Source organism: Pelophylax lessonae (assembly GCF_965119305.1).
Source record: "Pelophylax lessonae genome assembly, chromosome: 1".
Classification (NCBI taxonomy): domain Eukaryota; kingdom Metazoa; phylum Chordata; class Amphibia; order Anura; family Ranidae; genus Pelophylax; species Pelophylax lessonae.
The window spans coordinates 393,883,070-393,895,564 of record NC_138768.1 but is presented as its reverse complement, the minus strand read 5'-3'; the positions used below and the strand labels follow the sequence as shown (position 1 = coordinate 393,895,564).

Below are 12,495 nucleotides of genomic sequence, written 5' to 3'. Positions count from 1 at the left end.
AAGGTATATAACCTTTCTAAAAGATGCTAATAATGATGAAGCCCTTTTAGAACTGAGAAAGGCAGAATCAATAGACAGACAAAGAGACACCATGGTGCTGCGTGCTAAAGATAGAGCGGAACTCCGTGTCTCCCATTTGCAAGAAACCAGATCACACAGATCAAATTCATCTAAACATTCCTCTCGGTCATACAGATCATCGTGCTCAAGAAGCTCAGCCCTAAGTGACAGATTACTAGAGGCCCGCATAAATGCAGAGCAATCCAAAGCGAGACGTTCCTTAACTGAAAAAGAAGCTCTTGCAAGAGCAGAGGTGGAGGCCAAGAGGGCTGAAGCAGAGGCGGAGGCCCAGAAGGCTGAAGCAGAGGCAGATGCCAGGAGGGTAGAAGCAGAAGCGGAGGCTCGAATAAAGATTCTTGAATCAGAGATGGAAGAGGAAATTGCTTTAGACAGAAGATCCAGCTGATTGCACCAGCGACTATGTACTGGAACAGTTATCTGCACCACCCCCAGTATGCAGTACCATCCAAGCCGACAACCCTGAAACCTCCAAGCCAACTCTACCTACAGTGCAAGTGCCACTCACAGCGCCTAAGCAACCTGATGGCATTCACCAAGATGTGCTTTCTCAAGGACAGTTATTACAGCAAAAAGGCTATCAGGCGTTTTTCCTGGCCTACCCCCACAGCTCAAGCAGCAGTCATCACAATCTACAGAGGCTAGATCACAGCTCAACCCTGCAGCAACATCATTCTACCCGGAATCATCTCACCCTTTCACGCCGCGCAGCCTACATGCCCCGGCGGCATCACAAGTTGTTGTGGCAACAAGCAGTGAGAAATCAGATATGTCTGAATTTGCCAGGTTTATGGTGAGCAGAGAGCTAATTAATACAAGTCTCTCAAAATTTGATGACAGAGAGTTACAGAGCTTGGAAGGCAACCTTCAAGACCGCCATTGCCAACCTCAACTCAACAGCAGAGCAGGAGCTCGGCCTCTTGATCAAATGGCTGGGCCCAGGCTCCACAAATCGTATCAAGAGCCTCAGCACTGTCTATGTGGGACAAGCAGATGCAGGTCTTGCTGCCGCCTGGCAGAGACTCGAACGTACCTTTGGCAGTGCAGAAGCAATAGAGAAAGCCCTATTCAAGAGACTGCAGAACGTCCCAAAGATCAATCTTAAGGATGTCCATAAGCTTCAGGATTTGAGCAACCTACTCATGGAACTAGAGCTTGCCAAAAGAGACCCTCGTCTGACCGGGCTGTGCTACCTGGATACAGCTCATGGAGTGAACCCAATTGTCGTGAAACTACCATACAGTCTGCAAGAAAAGTGGGCAGCATCAGTCTCAAGGTACAAAGGGTGCATGACGTCACCTTTCCCCCATTTACTCATTTCTGCAAATTCATTGATGAACAGTCCCAGATGAGGAATGACCCCAGCCTCGATTTCCTGGAGTTCAACACTACAGCTTCAGCGACACCATCATCAAGGTATGAAAGTGTCATGCATAAACACAGAGACTTTAAGAGCAGCGTGAGTGTTAGAAAGACTAACCTACCTTCTTCTGCAGCACCCACGGGTAAACAGTACAATACCTCATCAGGAGACAAGTCCTTCAATCGTGAATGTCCCATTCATAAAAAACCACACTCGCTGAACAAATGCAGGGGGTTTAGATCCAAAACCATACAGGAGCGCAAGAAAGTCCTCACCGAGCTTGGGGTATGTTTCAGATGCTGCGCTTCATTGGAGCACATGGCTAAGGACTGTAAATCCATCATCAAGTGTGAGGAGTGTCATAGTGAAAGACATGCCTCAGCTATGCACCCTGTTCCACTCCCCAGAGACTCACCAGCTGCCGTCACCACCAGTCCTGCTCCAAGTCATGGCGGGGAGCCCCAGAACCAAGCTAACACAGCTGCCGCTGTTTCCTGCTCATGTTTGGAAGTATGTGGCCAGGGCCGGAGTGAGAAATGCTGTGCCCGAATATGCCTAATCAAGGTCTAACTAGAGAAGGCAGTAAAAATGTATGCCATCATCGATGACCAAAGCAACCGGTCCCTAGCGGGACCTAAATTCTTTGAAGCCTTTGGGATAGAGGGACCATCAGAACCCTACATCTTAAACACCTGCTCAGGCCGCATAGAGACTAGGGGCAGGAGGGCCCAAGGATTCATTGCTTCTCCCGTCAGTGGGAATACAGAAATACCCCTACCAACGCTGATTGAATGCGATCAAATACCCAACCATAGGGATGAGATTCCTACCCCAGAAGCTGCATTTCACCAACCGCACCTAAGGCACCTAGCCAACGTTATCCCACCCATGGACAGCAATGCCGAGATTCTACTCCTGCTTGGCAGAGACAATCTAACGGTGCACAAGGTGCGTCAACACTGTAATGGTCCTGACTACGTGCCAAATGCCCAGAGGCTGGATTGGGATGGGTAGTCATAGGAAATGTATGCTTGGATCAACCAAGAATTGACTCCTTCAAAATGTACGTGCGTGGAGATGGACGCACAACTTGCATTAAGCCATGTCCTCATCACTATGAAGTGAAGGAGAAGTCTCCAGACCTCATACAACCACCTGACATCATTTCTCCCATCTTTGCTGACAATTTGGGGAGATCAGTCTTTCACACAACCAAGGATGACGATAAAGTAGTCTTATCAGTAGAGGACAGAGAGTTCATCAAGATAATGGACAGTGAGTTATTTAAAGACGAAACCGATCACTGGGTTTCTCCATTACCCTTCCGAACGACCAGGGTAAGGCTCCCAGACAATCGGGAGCAAGCGCTATCCAGATTTAAATCTCTTCAGCATACAATGAACAGCAAGCCTGAGACAAGAGAACACATTGTCGCCTTTATTGATAAAATATTCCGTACCAATCCAGCAGATCACGCCACCAGGCCTATGTCTATAGGTTCTTTTACTAACTCTACTTGGCTTACAGGTCCAGAGTTTCTGCTAGGATGGGCAGACGAATGTGTACAGGAAGTTTTCAGCATCCAGGATCCGGATAATGATCCAGAAATCTGTGCTGAAGTTAGTGCATTAGTCACTGAAACAAGACAGACCTCCAGCCTTGACTGTCATCGCTTCGAACATTTCTCCAGTTGGATGAGACTCGTCAGAACCATTGCAAGGTTAGTGCACATCGCTAGATGTTATCACAATACTCAGGAAGATAAAGATTGTCATGGTTGGCATGTCTGCCATAAACCTTTCTCTGCTGAGGACATTTCTCATAGCGAGTCTCTCATAATACGTCATGTCCAGCAGGGAGAATTTAACGTAGAATGGAAGTGCTTGAACAACAGACAGCAGATTCCTATAAAAAGTCCTCTTGCTAACTTAAATCCAATTATGGACAGTTTTGGCCTGCTTAGAGTTGGTGGTCGTTTGAATCAAGCCCACCTAGGAGTTGCGGAACAAAATCCTGTCATTATTCCCAGCAAACATCATATCACCACGTTGCTGATCCGACACTACCACAAAAAGGCTGAACACCAGGGCAGACAAATCACTGAGGGCAAGTTAAGGTCTGCAGGTCTTTGGATTATAGGTATGAAGATACGTGTAGCCCATCTACTGCATGGCTGCGTGCACTGTTGTAAAGCAAGAGGAAAACAGCTACACCAACAAATGGCCGACTTGCCTGCGGATAGACTATGTACAGAACCGCCCTTCACCTACACTGGCCTGGATGTCTTTGGACCATGGATGGTGTCCGCACGTAGAACCCGTGGCGGTCATGCAAACAGTAAACGTTGGGCTGTGCTATTTACTTGCATGAGTGTGCGAGCCGTTCACATAGAGGTGATAGAATCTATAGACACATCCAGCCTCATTAATGCCTTAAGACGGTTCTTTGCAATCAGAGGACCAGTGAAACAGTTGAGGTCAGACCAAGGAAGCAACTTCATTGGAGCCTGTAGAGAACTGAACATTGACACTAAGCCTATTCAAGACCAGTTGGCGGAGAAAGGTTGCATCTGAATTTTTAATCCTCCTCATAGTTCCCATATGGGGGGTTCCTGGGAGAGAATGATCGGGATCTCACGCAACATCTTAAATTCTATGTTGATGGATGTAAACTCTTCAAGACTTACACACGAGACTCTTGTCACTCTTCTTGCTGAAGTTTTAGCTATTATCAATTTGAGACCCCTTGTGCCAGTGTCTATGGATCCTGAAACACCAGCCATACTGTCTCCGGCTATTGTACTTATCCAAAAAACGGACAATATGCTAATGCCTAGTGGAGAATTTACTTATGGGAATATCTACCAAAAACACTGGAAACGTGTACAATACCTGGCAGATTACTTCTGGAACAGATGGCGAAAAGAGTATCTCAATATTCTTCAAGGAAGGAGAAAATGGCAACATCAAAAACCAAACTTGAAAGAAGGAGACCTCATATTGAAGAAGGAGCATCAAACCAAAAGGATTGCCTGGCCTATGGGACTAATCACAAAGGTTTTTCCTAGCAAGGATTGCAAAGTCCGAAAGGTGGAGTTGAAGATCTTCAGGAAGGGCGAGCTTAAAACGTTTGCAAGACCAATTAACGAACTAATTTTAGTATTACCCATCGAGAACGTTCCTGAAGGATAAAAAAGGACTGTACTTGAACTTCATGATCTACTCCACTACGAGTCAGGGAACCCAACTGTTATGTTATTGCATTTTAACATGTTCTTTGTTGCAGGTTGTATCATTTTTCTTGGACATTCGTCAAAGTGAAATCTCCAAAGGAAATTTCAGACGGGGAGTGTGCTGTTCTCATAGTTATTTTGTACATTGCATTATCATCTTACTTTCCCAATGTTGTTTCTATGCATTGTTGTACTGCTGCCATTTGCTGGCCAGAATTTTCATGCCGCACGCCTTTGTTCTTTGTTCTTGTCAGTAAAGTTTTTGACATCATGGGCGTGGTTTTTTCAGGCTGTGTGTCTCTATCACACGCAACAGCCATCTTCAGTTCCTCATGGCTGTGTGACTGAAAACTCCACATTTTGGGCTTGTGAAGGCATCAGTTTTTGACCAGCAGTTAGCCTCAGGATAGACACCAACAGGACAGTATTGATACCACTACTACAGAACAGTATTGTATCACCGTCTATTGCTGTATTTGGATTGAATAAACCCCACGTTTGATTTCATTCTCATGCCTAAGTCTGGATTCATCTAACTTGAGCATTTGCCAGTCCGGTCTGCCCCACTGCTTGGATACGAAGGTAGGAAGTCACACAGCTATTATCAGTTATAACTTCATTCGCCTTCATGTGGGGACAGAACACTAGAGTGCCATAATCTCAGACCAACAAATAACTACAACACAAAAAAATAGAGACTTTTTAGGAAGGCATCCGGGGCTATAAATTCAACACAATATATGTAATCTTTATTTTTAACACAGGTTTCAAAAAAACAAAACATAAATCTCTGTTAACCACTTGCCGTCTGCCGCACGACTATTTACTGCGGCAGTATGGCTCTCCTGGGCAAACCGACGTAGGGCTATGTCGCTCACCCAGGAGACTCTAGGGGGCGAGCGCGCGCCGCCGGAGGTGAGTGACCGGCGGCTCCGATGTACAAAACATCATACAATATAGCAAATCAAACGAAAAACATACAATGAGAGGTATGATATCTAAAAGTTGTACAAATTTCAACATAAACACATAATAAACCCTGATGAATGTCATTATATAATCATATAGTGGACAGTTACAAGTAGTTTTCATATTTATATAAAGAAAAAATAAAGTAGAAGCAGAAGAAGTGCATAAGAAAGTAGAAGGGGTAATGGGGTGGGGAGGGAAAAGGCTGGTGACCTGTAGCTTAAGCTGGCTAGATGGTGAAGACAGCAATATTATAAATTGGTAGGTAGCTACAGTAAATGATACGTTGAGAAAAGGACCAGAGATGATATCGAGATATATTGTGAAGGACTTAAACTCGAATCAACAGGCCCAAATTTTAAAGTGTTTACTAATCGTGCCCCTAGCAATATGAGTCAGTTCTTCCTTTAAACATATCTCGTCCACTTTGCGGAGCCAGTGCACCATTGTGGGAAACTTTTGCTGCCCCAAAAGGTAGCAATAAGCGTTTTGGCTGCATTTATTAAATGGGGCAACATAGATATCGTATATCGGCCTATTGGTTTGGTTGTACAACCCAATGTGCTTTTATGCCACTTACTTTATCCACAAGAGGTTTAAAATCTTGTCAGTTTGTTTGAATTTTTAAAATGATTTTTAGATTCCATCACTTCCTGTAGATTGACTTTCAGCATTCACTTTATGTAGGCAATCTCCCAGAAGCCTTCACTTCCTTATTGCATCACAGAAGAGGGTGTGTACACCACCCTTGACCACACCTCCCTCATTACAATACCACCTTCCACCCACTTCCTATACAATCTGATTGTACAGTCTTCTTTATATCTCCCATTCACCATGTAGTACGAGGGCCTGTCTGATTTGATACAAATTGAATGGATTATTCAGGTGCATCTTCTGATTCCATAGTTCTGGCAAATCTAAAGGAAAATTAACAGAAATTGTACAATCATATTGCACGGTGTATGGTCATCTTTATACAAGTACATAGGAGGGAGTGGATGGAGACATTGAGTTGTCAGACCCCGTTCACATTTCCACACAGTGAAAACTCCCATTTCTCACAGCCCATTCACTTTTTTTGGAATGGAGGATGGTGCATTATCGCAATTTCTGGTGTGTTTGCCACATTTGGGGTGCCTTTAACATTTAATGACAAAGCAAGTGCGTTGCACATTTGCAGCATATCTGAAATGTATGGCAAAGTACACATTTTCTGTGCAGTTTGACATGTGTTTAGAAACACACAGATGTGAATGGAGCCTCATTTTTTTTGTGTAAAAGCACCAACTTCACTTTCAGGCCCCATTTACACCTAAAGTATTGGGAGCGCATGATTTTTAACACGTTTTTCTGGTGACACACATAGAGCAGCCTATTGATTTCAATGGGCTGAGCTAGATGTGGCAAAGTAGCTCTTGGGACATTTTGGCGTGGTGCGAGTTGCACGCTTTCACTGCGTTTGTCACCTTTTTTTTATGTGGCAAAATGTGCGTTTACTTCTGTGTTTAGTGTGCCCTTAAGAATTATTGACACTGACAGCACAACTAAGTAATTTTAGGTTTATAATAGACTATATAATCTGATTGTACAATATGTACTTAGATTTACCAAAACTATATAATAGGAGGACACACCATCTACTCAAACACTCTGTATCCAATAGTGCAGACTCTTGCACTACATCAGGGGTGTCCAATGGGCTGCATGAGGCCCCGGGGCGTTTAGCATGCAGCCTGAGCCCATCTGAATTGATGTTTGCCTTTTGTTTGCAGAGCTTGGTTTGATCTGCAGGGGGAACTTTGCATAGGGCAACTAGGCACAGGTTGGTTCCTCCTCGAGAATGTATATGAAGGTGAGCATTTGGGCATGGAGCCTCATTTTTGGAGGTGGAGATTGGTGGCTCCCCCCAAGGTGATAGGAATTTTAGTTGGAGGTGGAGATTGGTGGCTCCCCACAAGGTGATGGGAATTTCATAATCTCACTCCCTTGGATGGTAGGAGCCCTCCTCTCTGTGTACACTTATGGGTGTTGCCATGCATGTGCGTAATGATTTCATGGACACTGTGGTATTACATGGTCATGTTGTAGTGCTACGCAGTGACATCACTAGCATGGTAAGAACAAATTTGTGAGGTTAGGTTCCCCTTGGTGGAAATGCTCTGCCAGTCTGCTGGCGTAACAGAGACACATATGGCAGGAGATCCTAATAAGGAGATATCAGGGCCCTCCTCCATCCTTCATTCTGGACGAGTGGTGGGACTTGCAGGCAGTGTGTGAACTTTTCCTTGAAGCGTGCAACCTTTTGAGAACAATGTCCTTAGCATGTATAGCATATGTTTACTTGTTTGGAATTTATAAGTTGCTTTTTAATGACAAAAGGTACTGTTTAAATAAACAGTTTCTGTAAATTTTGATGTAACAAGAATTTATGTAGACTTGTAAAATGGCCAATGTGACAACTTCAGCTTCTACACCTGTATATCCCTTGGACCCTAGCAATTTTACCATTGCTTCTAAGAGCATGTTTATTTTGTGAGAACTTTTCCTTTAACTAAGATAGAAGAGTAGAACATTTTTTTTTTTTTACAACAAATGTAATGTTTAAATACACAGTTTCCGTAAATTTTGATATGTCAGGAATTAATTATGTAGATATGTAAAATTACCAACATGGCAACTTCAGCTTCTACACCTGAATTTCCCTTGGACCAGGGGCAGATCCGGGGGGGGGGGGGGGGTTAAACATAGAAACATAGAATGTGTCGGCAGATAAGAACCATTTGGCCCATCTAGTCTGCCCAATATATCTGAATCCTATGAATAGTCCCTGGCCCTATCTTATATGAAGGATAGCCTTATGCCTATCCCATGCATGCTTAAACTCCTTCACTGTATTTGCAGCTACCACTTCTGCAGGAAGGTTATTCCATGCATCCACTACTCTCTCAGTAAAGTAATACTTCCTCATATTACTTTTAAACCTTTGCCCCTCTAATTTAAAACTGTGTCCTCTTGTGGTAGTTTTTCTTCTTTTAAATATGCTCTCCTTCTTTACCGAGTTGATTCCCTTTATGTATTTAAAAGTTTCTATCATATCCCCTCTGTCTCTTCTTTCTTCCAAGCTATACATGTTAAGGTCCTTTAACCTTTCCTGGTAAGTTTTTTCCTGCAATCCATGTACTAGTTTAGTAGCTCTTCTTTGAACTCTCTCTAGAGTATCTATATCCTTCTGGAGATATGGCCTCCAGTACTGCGCACATTACTCCAAGTGAGGTCTCACCAGTGTTCTGTACAGCGGCATAAGCACTTCTCTCTTTCTACTGCTTATACCTCTCCCTATACATCCAAGCATTCTGCTGGCATTTCGTGCTGCTCTATTACATTGTCTTCCCACCTTTAAGTCTTCTGAAATAATTACTCCCAAATCCCTTTCCTCAGATACTGAGGTCAGGACTGTGTCAAATATTCTATATTCTGCCCTTGGGTTTTTACGCCCCAGGTGCATTATCTTGCACTTATCCACATTAAATTTCAGTTGCCAGAGTTCTGACCAATCTTCTAGTTTTCCTAAATCCTTTTCCGTTCGGCGTTTCCCTCCAGGAACATCAACCCTGTTACATATCTTTGTGTCATCAGCAAAAAGACAAACCTTACCATTGAGGCCTTTTGCAATATCACTTATGAAGATATTAAACAAAATTGGTCCCAGTACAGATCCCTGAGGTACCCCACTGGTAACATGACCTTGTTCTGAATGTTCTCCATTGACTACAACCCTCTGTTGTCTGTCACTCAGCCACTGCCTAATCCACTCAACAATATGGGAGTCCATGCTCAATGACTGCAGTTTATTGATAAGTCTTCTATGTGGGACAGTGTCAAAAGCCTTACTAAAATCTAGATATGCAATGTCTACTGCACCTCCACCGTCTATTATTTTAGTCACCCAGTCAAAAAAATCTATAAGATTTGTTTGACATGATCTCCCTGAAGTAAACCCATGTTGTTTTTCATCTTGCAATCCATGGGATTTAAGATGTTCCACAATCCTATCCTTTAATAGGGTTTCCATTAATTTGCCTACTATTGATGTCAGACTCACTGGTCTATAGTTGCTCGATTCCTCCCTACTACCTTTCTTGTGAATGGGCACGACATTTGCCAATTTCCAATCTTCCGGGACGACTCCTGTTACTAATGATTGGTTAAATAAATCTGTTAATGGTTTTGCCAGCTCACCACTAAGCTCTTTTAATAATTTTGGGTGTATCTCATCAGGACCCTGTGACTTATTTGTCTTCACTTTAGACAGCAATCTTAGAACGTCTTCCTCTGTAAAGACACATGCATCAAACGATTCATTAGTCATCCTTTCAAGTGGAGGTCCTTCTCCTTCTTTTTCTTCTGTAAAAACTGAACAGAAGTATTCATTAAGGCAGTCGGCTAGCCCTTTATTCTCTTCTACATACCTTCCGTCCTTTGTTTTTAATTTAGTTATTCCTTGTTTTAATTTCCTTTTTTCATTTATATATCTGAAGAATGTCTTATCCCCCTTTTTCATAGACTGAGCTAGTTTTTCTTCTGCCTGCGCTTTAGAAGTTCTTATAACTTGCTTGGCCTCTTTCTGCCTAATCTTGTAGATTTCCTTATCTTCATTGCTCTGGGTTTTTTTATAATTACAAAATGCTAGCTTTTTATTTTTAATGATTTGAGTCACTTCTGCTGAGTACCACAGTGGTCTCTTCCTTTTTTTGCTTTTACTGACAAGTCTAATGCAATTTTCTGTTGCCTTCATTAATGCACCTTTTAAGTAGTCCCATTTCTCCTGGACTCCATGTAATCCGTTCCAGTCTGATAAGGACTCATTTATGACTAATTTCATTTTTGAAAAGTCTGTTTTTCTAAAATCTAAAACTTTTGTTTTTGTGTGGTGTGACTCTTTCACAGTTCTTATATTAAACCACACTGACTGGTGATCACTAGATCCCAAGGTTTCGCCTACAATGACATCATATACCGAATCCCCATTTGTGAATACCAAATCCAAAATGGCCTCCCTCCAGGTTGGCTCCTCAACCACTTGTTGCAGAGACAACCCCAGTAGGGAATTTAGAATATCTGTACTCCTGGTAGAACTTGCTATTTTGGTTTTCCAGTTTATATCTGGAAGATTGAAATCTCCCATAATGATAACTTCTCCTTTCATTATAGTTTTAGCTATTTCTTCAACTAGTAGATAGTAGGTTGACAGGGCAATTGCACATTTTCTGAGCCCCCTCAATCTATATTACACCTCTTGAGAGTCCCTACCTATTGCTTGCAGTGCCTACTAGTCCAGTACACAGGCACATCCTCCTCTCCTGCATTACCACCTTAATGTGTCTGTGCCTGGGGCACTACAAATCCAAGCATTGCAAGAGAGGGGAGGCAGCAGCAATATCATAGATCGGGCTGATTTTCAGAAGAAAAGTGCTGGTGAATATTGTGTATTTGTACAGTGTGTCTGTATAGTGTGAATAATCATTATATATTTGATTATTTATTGTGCTTGATGTTCTTAAGGATTTTATTATATATTTTTTATCTGGGTAAGTAGTGAGCACATTTGGTGTGGAAGTGTTCTGAAGTTATTTTGTTTGTTAATAATGTAAAAACAGAGTGGTGGAGTGATGGGGGAGGTAGATGGACAGAGATGGAAAGAGTGAGGAGTGAATAAAGGATGGAAGTATAGATTGAGTGACAGAGAAACTGATAGATAAAAGGATGGGGCAAGGCATGGAGGGATGGTGAGAGAGACAGAAATTGAGTGATAGAGCAAAGGATAGAGGGATGGAGTGATGGAAGTATAGAGTTATGGAAAGATAGAGGGAGAGACAGAATGATAGAGGGATAAAGGTGAGGGCGTGTAGAAAGGGTGGAGGGATATAGGGCACAAGGATGGACAGTATGATGGAGGCAGGGAGGGATGGAGCAAGAGATAAAAGGATGGAGTTATGAAAAGGTGAAAGGAGGGAGGGTTAGACTAACAGAAGGATAAAAGTGATGGAGGGTGAAGAGGTTGGAGGGACCTGCAACAGAGGGATGGAGACAGGAGGTGAAGGAGTTATGGAGACAGGAGGTGATGGAGGGATGGAGACAGGAGGTGATGGAGGGATGGAGACAGGAGGTGATGGAGGGATGGAGACAGGTGGTGATGAAGGTAATGGAGACAGGAGGTGATGGAGGGATGGAGACAGGAGGTGATGGAGACAGGAGATGAAGAAGGGATGGAGACAGGAGGTGAAGAAGGGATGGAAAAAGGAGGTGAAGGAGGGATGGAAACAGGAGGTGAAGGAGGGATGGAGACAGGAGGTGACGGAGACAGGAGGTGAGGGAGGTATGGAGACAGGAGGTGATGGAGACAGGAGGCAATGGAAGGAAGCATGGAGACAGGAGGTGAAGGAAGGATGGAGACAGGAGATGATGGAGACAGGAAGGATGAAGACAGGAGGTGAAGGAGGTGATGGAGACAGCAGGTGATGGAGGGATGGAGACAGGAGGTGATGGAGGGATGGAGACAGGAGGTAATGGAGGGATGGAGACAGGAGGCAAAGGAGGGATGGAGACAGGAGGTGATGGAGGGATGGAGACAGGAGGTAATGGAGGGATGGAGACAGGAGGCAAAGGAGGGATGGAGACAGGAGGTGATGAAGGGATGGAGACAGGAGGTGATGGAAGGATGTAGTGATGGAGACAAGAGGTCTTTAGAATCTTTAGAATTTGGTGACATGAATTCTGATGGAACAGAAATAAGGGGAAATCTCTCCAGTTGGACATAGGTGACAAAATCTGATGGGTTATAATAACCTGC

At 43.4% G+C, this 12,495-nt stretch overlaps 1 pseudogene across 1 annotated transcript; it reads left to right on the top strand.

The window, feature by feature from the left end:
• Positions 1 to 618: 618 nt before the first annotated feature.
• Positions 619 to 1,430, top strand: LOC309545797 (annotated as a pseudogene). Its single transcript has one exon. The product of its transcript is annotated as an uncharacterized misc_RNA (transcript).
• The last annotated feature ends 11,065 nt before the right edge of the window (positions 1,431 to 12,495 follow it).